The sequence below is a fragment of the Cupressus sempervirens genome, chromosome 3 (assembly GCF_028749045.1).
Source record: "Cupressus sempervirens isolate cs-2001-9-10 chromosome 3, ASM2874904v1, whole genome shotgun sequence".
Classification (NCBI taxonomy): Eukaryota; Viridiplantae; Streptophyta; class Pinopsida; order Cupressales; family Cupressaceae; genus Cupressus; species Cupressus sempervirens.
This window is the reverse complement of record NC_143120.1, coordinates 599707488-599719723: the sequence shown is the minus strand read 5'-3', so window position 1 is coordinate 599719723 and position 12236 is coordinate 599707488. Positions and strand designations below refer to the sequence as shown.

General features: G+C 34.2%; 1 pseudogene; it reads right to left on the bottom strand.

Annotated features, from left to right (window-relative positions):
* LOC149568096 (receptor-like protein 4) overlaps positions 1-10215 on the bottom strand; it is a 31127-nt pseudogene extending 20912 nt beyond the window's left edge.
* Between the last annotated feature and the right edge of the window lie 2021 nt (positions 10216-12236).

Genomic DNA, 12236 nt, shown 5'->3' with positions numbered 1-12236 from the left:
ACAAGTTCATAAGCTTGCCATTAAAATTGACAAGATGCATGATTGGTTTATTCAAGACAATAACAATATCAATACTATTTCTACATTTGATGCTCCTTAGAAAGAAATACATAATGATGAACATAGTTTTAATCCCTTGTGTGTTCTTACTCATCTTGTCCATTCACACGTTAAGCCTTTGACTTATGCATTATCTCCAATAGGAATAGCTCCATCCATCACTAGTGTTGAAACATCCTTGCCTATTTTCGCTCATATATCTAGCATTCCTACACATGTTCCACCTATTACGGAAACATATATTAAAACTTTGAATCCTCTTATCATGAGTCTTCCTATTCCTTCTCTTCCTATGAGTATTTTTTCTACTTCATTACCTACCTCACAACCTTAATAAAATAGTGCTCCTTATACTTATCATAATCCTCCGAATACCATGGTTCCTAGTGTTCCACCCATAGCATGTTATATTCCCACTAATTTATACACTCTTCCTAATGTATTGAATATTCCTTTGCCAACTATTTTCTTTGATGATTCCAACACCATTAGCCTTTCTTAGGTTGTTTCTTCTTTTTAGAAACAACTAGCTTCCTTAACTTAATCTAAGTTTAAAGTCCTTACATGTGACATAGGTGGTCCTTTGTCCTTCGACATTATTTGTACCAATTACCTCAATAAGATGATATGCCTTTCCATGATACTTATAGTGGTAAGGGTATTCCTATGACTTGCCTTAAGAACTTTCAAGTTCTATGTAGTGATAATTCTCATGACCACATGATTCTATTCAAGTTGTTCTCCCACACTTTTTTGAAAAGGCCTTGCAATGGTATTATTCCTTTCCACCTTATTATGGGCATTGATTCCTTTCATAAAATTCCTAATGATTTAATTTCACAATTTCATAACAACATAGTTCCTCAAGTTTCCTTGATTGATTTAATGTAGTATAGCAGGGTCCTAAGGAAAAGGTGACTGATTTTAATGGCAAATTTAAGCATTTTCATGCTTATATTTCTTATCATGTGATTGAAATTCATATTCAACGTATGTTAATTGCTAATTTACAAAAACAAAATAGAGATAATATTTTTCTTATTGTTTAATGTACTATAGCATGGTCCTAAAGAAAAGGTGACTAATTTTAATGGAAAATTTAAGCATTTTCATGCTTATATTTCTTATCATGTGATTGAAATTCATATTCAACGTATGTTAATTGCTAATTTACAAAAATAAAATAGAGATAATATTTTTCTTATTGAATTTACCTCTTATTCACAACTTTGTGTAGTGCTTCATCATAATCAATTATAAGTGAGAAAATTTGAGAGCATTACTCCAATGGCTCCTGTATCCATTGATAACAATGATGTTGTAACATAAAATTTCAAAAACCTAACAAATATGTCAAGATTAAAAAAGCCACTAATGTAATAGATTACCAAGTAGTTACTACATCCAAAGATGTTGCTTTTCTTCCTCTATTTTTGGATGAACTATAATTTTAATTCTCTTTCTAGGTCTTTGCATTCAATTATGGGAATGTTAGTAAGTTTTAATATTATTACACTCCCTCCTATTAAATCACTTCTTCCTTCTACCACATTAAGTCTACACTTTGTTTCCAATGCCTTTTTCCAATATCATTGTCATCCTACCCATGATACATAAAAGTCTTATGCCTTAAAACATAAGATTCAAGACTTGATTGATTCCAATGCTTTTTTTGTTGATAATCATGACAGTGGAAAAAATGATGTGGTTCCTCCGAACTGAAATCTTCAAATCTATACCAATCCCTTACCTCAATACACTACTAATACAATTGCTCAAGCTTCTTCTTACTTTGTTACAAACATTGCATTGTCTCAATTGAAGGGAGATGATGACCATATAGTCAATATTGTAGAGCATGTACCTCAACCTCAACCTAAGATTCAATCTAAACCTCAAGTTTGACCTAAGCCTAAACACACTCTTAAGTATGCTAGAGACAGTACTATTCGGGTTGATTATTCTGATGCTTTTAATGTTCTTCTTAGTACTCTTTACATTCTATCAGGTTGCTAAGTATCCTTCGTATGGTTGTCTTGTTGATCCTACTTCCTTGGTTAATTTTATCGCATAAGAACATATATTATCTAAGAAATTGCATCATGACTTTTATGATTCAAATAATACTTGGATTCTAAATTGTAATAGTTTTTTGTCCCCACCCCATGGTTCCATTGTCTTTCTTGTTGAACTTTGTATTAAAGTGGTGAATACTACCATTTTTGTCATTCCTACCTCTGATCAATTCTAAGTGAAGCTTGGTTTACCTTGGTTGACTTCCATGAAAGCCATTTCTTTCCCTATTCATAAATGAATCAAATTCCCTCATAATGGTAAGATTAACATGATCAATCATATCTTTATCATCCTTCTAGGCATGGAAATTTTGTTACACTTGACTTCTTGTGGCCTTCTATTCCTATCGCACCTCCTTCTCATCATGATTACAATTTCCAATTGTATCAAGCTCATTAGTGTAGAGAGATAGCTGAGATGAGTATGCCTAAGGATGTTACTCATGGTCTTTTTCCTACACCTTCTATACCTATTTCTTCAAACTCTTAAATTTCTAATGAGAAGCTACCTCCTACATCTAATATGCTACCTAGTGTGGTTCCTCCTCCTACATCTCACCCTCTCATGATTCCTTTTACTCTTTTGACAGAAGTTGGAAAGGAACCTATGTCTATTGACCCTCATTCTTCTCAATCACTTTCTAGAAATACTAAATGCAACCAAAATGCTCAAGATTGTCAAAAGAAACATCAAGTGCATGCTAAATCCTGATTGCATGCTTCTCATACTAACTCTCCTTCCTTTTCCGAACCTATGTATGTGAAGGAAGTTAATAATAATGATAATATAGACACACATGATCTTCATATTTTATATTCTATTATTATTAATTTTTATGAAGAAGATAAATTTGATGATCCTATTGATACTAATGATGATGAATGTGATACTATTGATCAAATAAAATTCACTTACATCTAGTCTTGAGCATAATGACTCTCAACATGGCCATTTTTTAGACTTATCTATTGTTCCTACTATGTTGGATGTTTCTCCTCTTTCAAGTTGTCCACCTTCCCAAAATAATATAAACTAAGATTGGGGAGGTGGGTGATGCACTTGAGTGATTTCTCTAGCATAGTAGATTTCATGTGTTTACTTATTGTAATGTGCTTCTCATGTATTATGTTTGTCATATGTTTTTTTAAATCTCTTCAAATGATCCTTATTTCTCCATTGGTGCAACATGATAAGTGAATTAACATGTCATCTCATTCTTCTATTTGTATCTAAATTCTTCTATGCATTTTTACATGTTGTGGTGTACATCTGCTAGTGTTTGTACATGTGTCCTTGTGTTTGCCTACTTGGATTTATGACATGGTAGGTTTTGGTCTCCATGATGGTAGTCTAGAAATACCCTTCTTTGTAACTATTACATATGTTTCTTCCATTGTGTTGTAGTTGTACTTCCTTTGGGGAATGATGAAATTTCAATAATATTTATAATATTATCTCATAATCATTAGTAATTTCTTTTGTTCTCTCTATATGTTATGTGATTATGTTCCTTAATTTGTCTTCTTTTGGGGGAATTGCTTAGTGGAAACATCTCTAAGTGGTTGTGTGTATACTCTATTAAAGACATTTCTCCTATTAAAGTATTAGAAATAACATTAATGTGGGGGCATACACTTTGCTCATGTTTTACACACTCACACTTATTTGATAGCTTATACCTGAACTTGTGAATCCCTTTATGGATTATGCATAATCCTAAAGAAGGGATTCTCCATGCACCTTCGATTCCTTGAGGAAGTAAGCATATTTAAGATGGGGTCTCTCTTTCTTTTTCACTTTCACATATGCTAAATCCCATACATGGGTAATACATTCAAATACAATATGCTAAATCCCATATGTGGGTAACACATTCAAAATCAAATACATGCTAAGTCACATACATAGGTAACACATTTTAATTTTTAATTTTTTTGTGATTCACAATGAGATGCACACTTATCATTGGATGAATTAATGACACCTCTTCTTTATCTACTTCTCTTAGTCAATGATTTATCTCTTATTATGATCTTAAAGTAAGAAAATACTCAAATCCCTTGGGGGATAGATATATCCTTTGTCTCCTTGATTATGATGAGATCATCTCATGCCTTGTGCTCTATCTTACCAATAGTTTGGATCAAGGCCATCTTGCTAAAGTGGGGGCTAAATGTATCATCTTAAATTGGAAGAACTTCATTTTAGTGATAGTTTAAGAAGTTATTTAGTGAGAGACTTGCATTTAATTTTCATTTTCTACTTTGTTCTCATCTCTCTTTGTTTCTTCTAGGTAGAATTGAGGTATGACATAATAGATCCTCCTTGGTATTCCTCTTTCACGCCACAAATATTGAGGTAGTACCTATTCACTTGGGTCTCCCTTTCCTTCCTTCAATAACTTAGAATCTATTTTCTACTTTGAAGCTGAGCTTTCTTAGAATATGTGCATGATTTCCCAAAGTTGAGACCTATTTTGGAAACCTAAGGGGTTCCTAAAGACTTTATGGCTTAGTTAGTAGGGAATCATTATGTCCCTTCTTAGCAGGGATACACTCATCCTTTCTGAAGACCCATTTTTTGGCTCTCCTCCTTAGGCCTTGCATCAAGTTAATCTAGGACATTAATTGCAAGTCTAGTCGGCCAATGGGAGAAATTTTATTTCTATTTTATAAACCCATCTATTTGCCTTTTTTTTTCTTCCATCATTCATATCCATAATCCATCATTCATATGCAAAATCAATCCACAAGCACCCAAGCATTCAAGGAGATCCTTGTACAAAACATTGGAGAGGAGATCCCTTATATTCTTGAAGTGCTTTCAAGGATCTTCAAGGAGTTAATTTAAGGGCTTAATCATATCTATAATTTTCATTCCACAACTTTTAAAGATATAGCTTCCTTCATTGATGATAGAGGAGCTTGTCTTCAAGAGAGGACTTCTACTTGCATCCTCTACATCTTCTTGGTTTGTTCAATCAATAAAGTGAGATCATTGTATTTGATTTGATAAATCCTACTATTGTAATGTGAAGTTTTTCATTTACTTTATATTTCCAACAATTCAATTATTTAAATTTAAAGGCTAATTCATAAATTGAGTTTGACCAAGGAAAACCCCCCATCAACAAAACAAAACCTTTCTTTTTTGTAGGTTGCAAATTTTGGAAGGAAGAAGAGTACATATTTAGATACCATTTTTGTAGAACTTTAGATATTTAGAAACTATTTCACATTCAAAAACTTCCAAGTAGGGACACATTGTGTCCCTGCCAAGTTGACTTTACTACCTTTAGTCATCCCTATTGCCTTAGGTCAACTCTAGTTGGACTATTTTATGTTAGGAGTTGTGTAGAGGCCTAAAAGTTAGATCCAATATTCCACTTCACTCTTCAAGGTAAGTCCTTTATTTTCTTTCTTCATTTAAACATATTTACTTTCTATACTCTTAACTACATTACATAGCTCTAGCTACATTAGGGTTTTAAGGGTCTTGCATTCTTTCTCTAATTTTATAACCATTATATCTTTCCTTGCATTAGTGCTCCCTCATTATTTTGTTGGCACTAATCTTCTTAGATATAGTCACCTTAGATTTTGGATTGAAGGGATTAATCTCCTTGAATTCTTGTTGTTGTATAAGGTTATCAAACCCAATGAAATGTTGAGTAATTAAGCCTATTTTAATTGCTTCACACTTCACCTTATACAATTAGATTTAGGCGAGAGTCCACTATTCTATGGGGGGATAAACCTATCCAAAATCTTCTTTAGTCTACTGCCTACTACTTTTGTAATGATTTAATATAGTATGTTACATAAGAAAATAGACCTCAACTCCTCAAAGGTTTTTTCTTTCTCCTTTCATGGAATCAAACTAGAGCATTATGATTTAGTCTTTTACAACAAAACCGTTTGATCTAGACTCCTTAGTTGCATCCAAAAGATCATCCTTTAAGACTTCCTATAATTTTTGGTAGAAGAAGGTCCATAATATATTTGGACTAGATGCCTTATCACCCTCTAATTGAAAGACATAAACTCAAGATATTTCATTTGAGTAAGCTCTTGCACCATTCTATTGTCTTCCTCTGAGACTAGAGAAGTATCACACCCAAAACCTACTTGTAGTCCACCTCGTGACTATTTTTATTTGGAATCCATAAATTAGAGTAAAATTGTATTGCTTATCTATTAATTAATTCTAGATCCCAAGACACCAATTAATCATCTATCTTGATTGAAGAAATTCTATCACTGACCATCTTTCCTTAATTGAACTATGTGAAAACTTAGAATTATCGTCACCTTGTTTCAGCCAACACTCCCTTGATTTTTTCCTCTAGTACACCTCTTCTCAAAGATAGATTTCACCATATTGTAATTTGAAATATTTTTCTAGTCAAATTTTCTACCTCATCTATTCTATCCTCGATCACTTTACTGTTCAAACCTTCTAGCTAGTGGGTATGTGCAGGATCATGGTCAACCAAACTGTGCCCTTAAGTGGCAATAAAAAATCAAAAAATTAGGGTTATGTCAACTTGACGTGCAATTTTCTACTTGTTATTAACCTTATATCAAAAATTTGAGAGAAAATAATCTCTAGAAAATTGAATCTAGTTTCTAAACTACTAGGACTTATCTCAAAAAAAAAAATTTGACTGGTCAAAATTTTGAATTTTAATGCAATATTACAAAAATTTTTGAACAAAAATAAGAAGTAGACATATGTTTGACCACCTTAATTAAAATCAAATGATAATATTTTTTAATAATATTCTATAAATAAGTAGTAGACTCATGCCTAGATGTGACACATATTTTTTGATATTTTTATTCTAAATAAATAATAAAATAATTAATTTTTGACTTTAGTATTTTTGGAATAAAAAAACTCTCGTGTTTAACCACCTTAACTAATTCAAAACTTTGTAAAATTAAATTTTTCATTTTTTTTCCTTATAGTAGAAGAAACATAGAATGTGATGCATCTTTTGGATTTACAAAATGTTTTTGATTAGGAAAACAGGTTTAACAGGGATCTTGAAACCCAAAGTTTTATAGCATAAAACAACTAAAACATAAAAAATAGAAAAAAATTGCCTCAAAAGGCCAGAAACAAAAAGGCCCAAAGGTTGAGAAACAAAGGCCAGGAACAGAGCCTGGCAGGCAGACTAGTGTCCCTTCTTTTCCATTGTCTACAGGGTTTCTGCAGCATCACTTTCCTTCTGGTTGGCCTCTTCCTCCTGGATCGTGGGGAGGAAATGCATCTGGTCCCCCTGACTATCCTAGATTCTAGTCTCTTTCTAAGAATCTTCCCAGCTGGTTCCGTGCTCTGTACTCTGCTCCATGTTCCCCACAAGACCGACATTGGTCAGATAGTCCACCAAATTAACAATGTTTTTGTTCAAGGTATGGAGGGTATCCACAATCTGTTTAGTCACAACCTGGTGGATGGAATCCAGCCTTTGGACCTTCTGCTTGAGCCGAGTGATTTTTTCGTCCTAATTGTCTTTGGGATCCTAGCTTCTGTCTTTTTCTTGGCTGCCCACCTGATCTTTACTACCTCTGGCCTCATGATCCTTGACATCCCCCCTGTTGTTGGTCTGGTTGGACCTATCCTTCAGAGTCTCAATTTCCTGAAAAAGCCACTTAATGGAGCGAAAATTGTCGATCAAGCTGTTCTTTGCATTGTTGAGAAAGTTGAAGCTCGTTTCATGAACATTGTTAGAGAGAACTAGAAGAGTCGGGTCAAGGAGCTCGTCATAGTGGGTGCTACTGTCGAGATCCCCCAACACTTGGATTTTAGCAGGTTCTCTAATGATGCCCATATTGACACTATCCATATTGAAATTTCTCCAGGCTCTTCTCTTATTTTTTCTGATGGCCTCCCCTCCCTTTTCAACCATGATTTCTATCATCTCATCTAGGGGCGAGATGGGGACCTCCAGGGGGGAGGTGGGTGCAGTAGGGCTGGGGGCAAATCAGCGAATTCACTGATATGATAATGGGTTGGGGTATGGTCCAATTTTCTTTTCTTGGGGTTATCCTGGATTACCAAGGGGGTCACCTCCTTCTTGTCATTATCTTTCTCCTTGTCATCTTCCAACTCACTTTCCTTCTCTGCCACCGAATCTGCCTACTCCGACTCTATTTTTGACTCATCACTAGACTCCTTAGGATGAGGGGAAGGGGGGTTAGGGGGAGGGCACCTGGGGCTCTTCCTGCTAGGGAAGCGAGGAGAGGGTTTGGCTTTTGTGGTTTTAGACTTAACAGATTTCACAACATGCACTTCCCTAGAGTCAGAGCTGGCAGTGTCCTCTGAGGAGCCACTCGAAACCCCAATGGACTTGACTCTTGTCTGGGTTTTTAGAAACTCAAAAATGAGGAGTAGAAGACCCTCATGAAGGGCAGGGTTCTTGACAGGACATTTCTTGTAACTCTCTATATTCTTAGTCATAGAAGTATAAATATAGAATGGAAAAGGAGATTTTCACTTTATGTCTAAAATGATTAAGCAGAACGAAATGATGGGTCCTGACTCCATCAAACTTGGGTTCCAAAGTGACATACTCCATGATGATCCTCAGAACAAGCCCCCAGAACTTCTTGATAGACTCAATGTCATAGTAGGTGTCAATCTTTACCAGTTTTCTTTTCTCCTTGTCGTTCTTTACGAAAGCGTTGACAGCATTGGCGAACATCTTCTTATCCCTGAAGAAGCTAATGCCTTCCTGGGAGAAACCTATCACCTCCGCAATGAGACCCTCTATAATTTGGTGGGAGACACCATCAATTTTGACCTTTCCATTGTGCCAGGTTTCAACCATAATCTTGGTAACCCTCGCGTTGAAACCATGGAGCCTCTCCATGAAGCTGGTTATGTCGCCCTTCTAGAGTTTTTTCCAAACCTTCCCTTTTTCTTTCCAGCTCTCCATTACTCCCCATGGCTCTCTTCTAATCCTTTCTCCCACCATTGCGATATTATGTCTCTGTAACCCTAAACCCTTAATAGAATTGCAGAGCTCAAAGATGAAAAAATTGCTAAGGACTTGTACCATTTGAAAGTTATAGTTGTTTTTCAAGTAGTGTGTCAGTCAACACTTTATACGTAACTCCATTAGAAAATAAGTAATAATTACTTACTAAACTCATAATTTGACAAACCTTACATTTATGGAAAGATAAGAACATTCTTAAGAAACCCTTTTCATTTCATCAAATTTTGGTGAAAAAAAAGTCATCGGCTACATATTTGAAGTAAAAATCACATAAAACTAGGCCAAAAGCAAATTTTAAGGATGTTTTTAAAGTTGACCATATAGGTTTGGTATCAAAAACTATAGTAGACTTTATAAAGATATTAATTTTTTTCATTTAGTATTAGGGTGGGTGGGAAAAAAGTTGGAATAGATTTTGAAATGGTTTGAGATATTTTAGAACTACAGATTTTTTAGATCGCCACTTTTTGGCACACCATGATCCTGCACATACCCTAGTCCTCTAATAATCAATTGTTCAGTAAAATATCCTTTGAGTGTTACATATTCCACCTCTCCATTTTTTTTTTAACTACAATCTTTTAAAAACTTTGAATCCATTGTTACCTTCTACATTTGGAGCATTCATAGACCAATTTGTCACCATTTCATGAAATTAATTATCTCTAAACTGTATTTTCTTAATTGAAAGTGGGCATCTAATAAGAATTATGTTGTTTTGAAAGATCATAGACATTGGGAAATGGTATGAACCAATGATAGGTAGAATCTTTTATTTAAATATCACAAGAAAAATCCCCCATTCCTCAGCTAAAAAATATATCTAATTTCTTAACGATGTTGAAGAATCACAAATTCCTATTAGCCCATTGAAGATACCATTTTTTTATCTTCACTTCCCATAACCCATTTTTAGTTAGAAATTTTTGAAAGCCAAGTTGAATTATATTTATCATCCCTCTCCCACCTCTTTTACCAGACATTTCTTGAGTAGCATTAAAGTCTCCAATGATTATAGCTTCCCCAAATCCAACCCATGCATAATTTCCATGATCATAATCAATTACCCCCATCTTTTCATTGGTTTATTTAGTCCATTTACATTGAACAAATAAAATAAAGTATACAATTGAAAAAAATTAACTTTGACTACTTTATAATCTCTTTCTTGCAATATTCCATCCAACTTTACTATCCTTGAATTCCATGAGATACCAACACTTCCTAAGGCAACCTCCTTGCTTGCAAAGCAACATGACCCTCTTTGACAAACACCCAATTCTTTTGGTTTCCTCTTGATTTAATTTAGTCTCATATAAAGAAAATCTAGTTTCACCTAATTAAAGCATCTTTTGATTAAACACCATTTACCAGGTACATTGCAACACTTGACATTCTCGATACAAACCTAATTGCACCCTAGCAGCATACAAGTCTCTTATGAATCTAAGATTTCTTTATTACTTTTTATGTCAAGCATCCTTCAATAACTATTTTACCATTTTCCTTCATCTAGGTCATTTTTCACCTGTGTTTGGTTTCTAGATTTGGATTTGGTAGTCTTGATTATTTTGTTCTCTAAAATGAATTTTCCATCTATGAGTCCCAAATCATCCTTTGTGTTATCTTGGAAAACCTCTAGATAATCCCCATATAACTTCTCTTCTATATTATTGTTCTCCTCAAAAATTAAAGACATGAATTCCTTTAAAATCTTCCTTGAATCTATTTTCCTCCTAAATGGAAACCACCAAATAATCCTCTTCTACCATGCTTTGAGCCCTTCTCTCAATATCCTTAATAATGTTATCCTATTGAGGATCCTCACTATTTTATTCTATAGTCTCCATGGTTTTCTCTATCTCAAAAAGATCATGTGATGTGGGGTTGCAAAGCTCCATGTTATCCCCTTCGTGTTATGGTTGCTCTAGAGTGTCCAAAAAAATCTTCTATACCTATAATGTTTCTTCCACCTTTGAGGTATTGTTCTCTTCTTATGTGTTTTCTTCTCTCTCTGTACTGACCATATTATTCTCCCTTTTCTCATCACTACCTTTTGTCAACATCTCTAATCCTTAGTTTACATCTCTAAATTTCTTGTTGGTGCCTTTATTGCTTTATTCATTAATGAGTGAGGTGGTGTATACATTTCCCCACTCATCCTTGCCTGAAGATCTTCAATAATTATTAGTGTCCTTGTAACTCCTTTTCTTTGGTTGCTTGTAACTAAAGTTGCTAATTGTGTCTCCATTTAGTCACTTTCCAAGCCTTTTCCTTCTATATCACTCAAATGCTCTACCATTGAGTGACTCATTCTTTGCACTTACTATATTCATCCATGATTTTTTCTACTTCTATTTCTTATCACCAATAACCTTCACTTTTTTGAATCTTTATTTCACAAGGAAGATGAGGATGAGGTCTCTAGATAATACAAATTCTAGCATACATGTTGAAGATATTTTCTGAATCACTTCATCACATTTAATGCATTTACCTAAATTTCTCCTCAAATTATTTAATTTTCTTTGTGCCAATATTAATGTAGCAAGTTACATAACCTTATCCAAATAGGCAACTCCTCAATGGTTGTTTAGGGTTAAAATTTGGCATTTATTCCTTAATTAAAACCCTAATCCTCCCATTTTGAATGAACCATAGCATATTATCCATTATTTATCGGGCTAATACTACCAACAATAACTATAAAAATGTCATTTAGTAGAGATTTTAAAGAGAACTATTTACCCCAGTTTTTGTCTACCCATTTTTAAATCCTATAAAACATCGATTAGTTATTGCCCCATTTCATGAAGAATGTTATCTCCCATAAATCCAAATCACCTTCCTTGCATTCTTTAGATTCAATGTAAAGTGAAAAAACCCTATTATCAACTATCATTGGCTACTCCACTATTGATGGAATGAAGGGATCTTTTTGTCATCATTCCTTCTTCTCTAGAGGTTTAAACCCTTCTTTCAGCCCCTTAAAAATATATGAGAATCCCTATTGGTTTCTTTTTTCTTCTCAATCCTTCAAATAAAACCCCTCTATCCTTTTCAAATGCTCCCAAGCTTGACCAGGTGTCCGCCA